The sequence below is a fragment of the Hyla sarda genome, chromosome 2 (genome assembly GCF_029499605.1).
Source record: "Hyla sarda isolate aHylSar1 chromosome 2, aHylSar1.hap1, whole genome shotgun sequence".
NCBI classification, from domain to species: Eukaryota; Metazoa; Chordata; class Amphibia; order Anura; family Hylidae; genus Hyla; species Hyla sarda.
Window position 1 is genome coordinate 464230204 of NC_079190.1, and position 6000 is coordinate 464236203.

A 6000-nucleotide genomic window follows, 5' to 3' on the forward strand; every position below is an offset into this window, starting at 1 on the left:
TCAGTTGGCTAAACAATTTTTTGTACACATTTTTCGTCTTCACGGGTTGCCTACGCAGATTGTCTCGGATAGAGGGGTCCAATTCGTGTCTAAATTCTGGAGGGCTCTCTGTAAACAACTCAAGATTAAATTAAATTTTTCCTCTGCATATCATCCCCAGTCCAATGGACAAGTAGAAAGAATTAACCAGATCCTGGGTGATTATTTGCGACATTTTGTTTCCTCCCGCCAGGATGACTGGGCAGATCTCCTTCCATGGGCCGAATTTTCGTATAACTTCAGGGTCTCTGAATCTTCCTCCAAATCCCCATTTTTCGTGGTGTACGGCCGTCACCCTCTTCCCCCCCTCCCTACCCCCTTGCCCTCTGGTCTGCCCGCTGTGGATGAAATTTCTCGTGACCTTTCCATTATATGGAGAGAGACCCAAAATTCTCTCTTACAGGCTTCTTCACGCATGAAGAGGTTCGCGGATAAGAAAAGAAGAGCTCCCCCCGTTTTTTCCCCTGGAGACAAGGTATGGCTCTCCGCTAAATATGTCCGCTTCCGTGTCCCTAGCTACAAGTTGGGACCACGCTATCTTGGTCCTTTCAAAATTTTGTGTCAAATTAATCCTGTCTCTTATAAACTTCTTCTTCCTCCTTCTCTTCGTATCCCTAATGCCTTTCACGTCTCTCTTCTCAAACCACTCATCCTCAACCGTTTTTCTCCCAAATCTGTTCCTCCCACTCCTGTTTCCGGCTCCTCGGACGTCTTCTCGGTCAAGGAAATTTTGGCTGCCAAAAAGGTCAGAGGGAAAAATTTTTTTTTAGTAGACTGGGAGGGTTGTGGTCCTGAAGAGAGATCCTGGGAACCTGAGGACAACATCCTTGACAAAAGTCTGCTCCTCAGGTTCTCAGGCTCCAAGAAGAGGGGGAGACCCAAGGGGGGGGGTACTGTTACGCCGAGCGCTCCGGGTCCCCGCTCCTCCCCGGAGCGCTCGCTTCACTCCCTCCGCTGCAGCGCTCCGGTCACGTCCTCTGACCCGGGGCGCTGCGATCCTGCTGCCAGCCGGGATGCGATTCGCGATGCGGGTAGCGCCCGCTCGCGATGCGCACCCCGGCTCCCCTACCTGACTCGCTCCCCGTCTGTTCTGTCCCGGCGCGCGCGGCCCCGCTCCCTAGGGCGCGCGCGCGCCGGGTCTCTGCGATTTAAAGGGCCACTGCGCCGCTGATTGGCGCAGTGGTTCCAATTAGGGTTTTCACCTGTGCACTTCCCTATATTACCTCACTTCCCTTGCACTCCCTTGCCGGATCTTGTTGCCTTAGTGCCAGTGAAAGCGTTCCTTGTGTGTTCCTTGCCTGTGTTTCCAGACCTTCTGCCGTTGCCCCTGACTACGATCCTTGCTGCCTGCCCCGACCTTCTGCTACGTCCGACCTTGCTTCTGCCTACTCCCTTGTACCGCGCCTATCTTCAGCAGCCAGAGAGGTGAGCCGTTGCTAGTGGATACGACCTGGTCACTACCGCCGCAGCAAGACCATCCCGCTTTGCGGCGGGCTCTGGTGAAAACCAGTAGTGGCTTAGAACCGGTCCACTAGCACGGTCCACGCCAATCCCTCTCTGGCACAGAGGGTCCACTACCTGCCAGCCGGCATCGTGACAAGGACAAATATTTTCCAAGTGAATGAAATGGCAGAAAGCATGTGGGGTCAACACTCCTCTCTTCTCTTTAGGGCTCCCTGTAGATAAGGCAACAAGAGAATACTCTTTTGATTCATTTTATGTCTTACATATCTGATATAAGGAAACGCAAGTCTGATCTGTTGATATGTAGATAGATAAAGCAACTACAGGCTAAAAACAATTTCAAAATAGCTGCCTTAATGTGTAACCTTTTTACTAGTTAGTTTTCTTCACTTATAGCTGCTTTTGAATCTCTCTGGTGGCCTTTAAACAGTATATTAGCTCCACTTTGTCGCCCAATGTGTATTTCAACAGTTTATCTGTAATAGTTTAACTTTTATGTTGGTTCCCAAGATAGGCTGTAATGTCCAAGCAGTGAAACTACAGAACACGGAACCTGGCTTTTACTGTCAGTGAAGAAAATATTGGCAAAAAAGAAAGAGGTTTCCATGTAACTTGACATTTTAGATTTTAAAAGGTTTTTAGAAAAACAGTTTTTCATTATGGATAATGCACATAAGGCCCAAGTGTAGAACCTATATGGAGCAATAAAGTCTCCATACGCTGTCATTCAGGCCCTATAATGCCATTTGTACAAAGATAGTTTTTCCTGGAATCCAGGGAGACATGCGGGGCAGATGTACACTTGTAGATTAACACCATTGTTAGCAAAAAAGCTGTCTTACATGACTTGTGCCAAATCAATTAAGAGTTTTAAAACTTTTTACACATTTGCCCCATTGTCTACAAACAGAGGCTTGGATCTTGCAAATAGGTGTAAAAAGGCATGGATTAAGATGTAACTCAGCAAAAATGCAACAGAATTCTGGTACAAACTTTTGGTTTAAGCCACGCAATGGTTAAAACGTATAGGGGGACATTTATCAATGTTTGCTTATGTATTCCTTTTTTTAGTTATTTTTTTCTTACACTTTTTTTTGCATATGTGCGACTTATTTATCAACTGCTTTCTGCTTTTGCTTTGGTAGTGGCTTTTTCTGCTCCATGTCTAAGCTTGAGTACATTTTGTAGGTTTTTTCATGTAATGTGGTTTTTTTGCGCCTTTCGCACTTGATAAATCTCTGACCACTGCAAGTCAAAAATCACTTTTTGCTTTGGTAAGCAAGATTTACATTTTTTGCTTAGGACACTGCACAATCAAAAAGTTGCAGAAAAAAGAGAGTAGTCGCAAGTGCAACTTTTTTGTGACAATTTTAAGCAAAAAAAAAAAAACTACTAAATGCTTTGTTAAATGTCCCCCATACAGTCTAGGAATGCAACTAATTTTTTCAGACTAAGATAAATATGGCACATTGTTAGACTATTTATTCTAAGAGCCCTATTAAATGGGGCGATTATCGGCCAAATAGGGCCAGTGAGCAGCAAATTGCTCATTCATCAGCTGATCACATCTTTATGACCTGTCAAAAAAAAAAAAACATTGGTTGTTGTCATAGATCTTCTTCTAAAATAGGCGATGTGCAGCCTATGAAGGGTGGGGGGGGGAGGGCTATACAAACGATATTGCAATTGTTTGTGCATCCCTCCCCATGTGATCCTCAAACCTTGTAATAGTCAAGATCAGTGCTTGTTTAAAGGGGTACTCCGGCGCTAAGACATCTTATCCCCTATCCAAAGGATAGGGGATAAGATGCCTGATCGCGGGGGTCCCGCCGCTGGGGACCTCCGTGGTCTTCCATGCCTCACCCCGTTAGAATCAGCCCCCGGAGCGATCATAGGCTTGCATTGAGCCGGCGGAGCGTGATGTCTCACAGGGGCGGAGCCATGGCGTCACTATGCTCTGTCCCCGTGATCGCCAGTAATCAAACCCGGAGCGAGCACGCTCCGGGGGCTGATTCTAACAGGGTGCTGCGTGGAAGATCACGAGGGTCCCCAGCGGCGGGACCCCCACGATCAGGCATCTTATCCCCTATCCCCTATCCTGGATAGGGTATACGATGTCTTAACGCCGGAGTACCCCTTTAAACTTTGTTGGGCCATTTAATAGTTCCATAATTCTCCCCACCTAAGAATTGGAGACTTTTAGTAAGTTACAGCAAATCTGGGCCCTGATATTTGATGGAACCTGCCACATTTGTTATGTCTGTCATGCTCCGTCACATACCAAATTTATGGAAGTGTTCTACCTTAGAGGTAAGAAATGCCTCTGTACACTGTAGTAGTTCAATGAAAATACTCATTAATTTCATACTGCTACTTGTCTATCCTATCTACCATGTTAATAATGTTTGTAGATTTACAGTAGATTCACGCCTTATCTCTTTACCTGTATATATTTGCCCGGAGCCCCCTATTCTTCAGCTCTGACCTTGACAATATCACTCAAATCCAAACTACAAACACAGTTTTTGCCACTGTAGCTGAGGCGTATATAAATGCATATTTATGAAATGTAGATAAGATATTGTATAATGCATTCAGATTTCATTAGGACACAAATGTGAGCATGCAAGCAAAAATGACTTCAGTAATTAAATCTCCAAGTTAATTCTTGCAAAATTAATGCAATTATGCCACACCATAGATACACTGATACTTTGTTCATATTGATTTGTATTATTTAGACAGAATGTAATCAAGCTTCCCCCTCAGCGATTAAGGCGGCGCTGTAAGAGCTGCACATTTCACTATTACAATCAGTCTACTTGCATTTGTTTTACCATGATGTTAAAATTCAGTTTTAGTTTAAACTCTTAACCCCTTAAAGGGGTTCTCCCACCCTAGACATCTTATCCCCTATCCAAAGGATAGGGGATAAGATGTCTGATCTCGGGGGTCCCACCGCTGGGGACCCCCGCATTATTGCATGTGGCACTTACCTGTTTTTTCACCGGAACCGCCGGAGGGTCTGAGTCGCGACTACGGGAATGGAAGTCCGTGATGTCAGGACTCTGCCCCCGTGTGACATCATGCCCGTCCCCTCAATGCAAGTCTATGGGAGGGGGCGTGACGGCCGTCACACCCCCTCCCATAGACTTCCATTGAGGAGACGGGCGGGACGTCACACGGGGCAGGAATCCTGATGTCACGGACCTCCATTCCCGTAGTCGCGACTAAGACCCTCCGGCGGTTCCAGTGAAAAAACAGGTGGGTGCCGCATGCAATAATGCGTTGGTCCCCCATGATCAGACATCTTATCCTCTATCCTTTGGATAGGGGATAAGATGTCTAGGGTGGGAGTACACCTTTAAGGACACAGCCCATTTTGGCCTTAAGTACGCAGTCAATTTTATTTTTGTGCTTTCGTTTTTTCCTCCTCGCCAACTAAAAATCATAACTAATTAATATTTTCATCCAAAGACTATTATAAGGGCTTATTTTTTGCGCGACCAGTTTTCCTTTGTAATGAAATCACTCACTTTACCATAAAATATAAGAATATATAAGAATATAGAAATAAAGAATATAGAAATAAAAGAATATAGAAAAAAAAATACTATTTGTGTGGGGGAATACAAAAGAAAACAACAATTTTGCTAATTTTGGAAGGTTTCGTTTTCATGTTGTACAATTTACGGTAAAAATGACATGTTTTCTTTATTCTGTGGGTTAATATGAATAAAATGATACCCATGATTATATACTTTTCTATTATTGTACCGCTTAAAAAAATCTCAATCTTTTTAACAAAATTAGTGCGTTTAAAATCCCTCTATTTTGAAGACCTGTAACTTTTTCATTTTTTCGTATAAGCGGCAGTATGAGGGCTAATTTTCAATGTGATCTGAATTTTTAATGATACCCAATCTGCATGTATTAAACTTTTAATAATTATTTTTTTATGTTAAGTGACAAAAAAGCAACGTTTTAACGTTTACGCCATTCACCGTACGGGACAAATAACATTATATTTTGATAGTTTGGACATTTACACATGCGGTGATACCAAATATGTTTATAAATATTTTTTTTTCTTTTTTTTTAGTTTTTTACACTTTCTGGGGGTAAAATGGGAAAAATGGACGATTTACATTTTAATTGGGGGAGAGGAGTGTTGTTTTTTATTTTAACTTAAAAAAAAAAATTACACAATAATAGTCCTCACAATCAATCACTTGATTCCTAATACTATTCATTGCTATGCATAGGGCATAGCACTGATCAGTGTTATCAGTGATCTTCTGCTCTGGTCTGCTCGATCTCAGACCAGAGTAGAAGACTCCTGAAGACAGCCAGAGGCAGGTGGGGGGACCTTCGGCTGCCATGCTGGATAATCGGATCCCCGCAGCAGTGCGGGCGATCTGACCATCCATATTAAGTGCCGCACTGCCACAGATGCCGTGACCTGTATTGATCATGGCATCTGAGAGGTTATTGGCA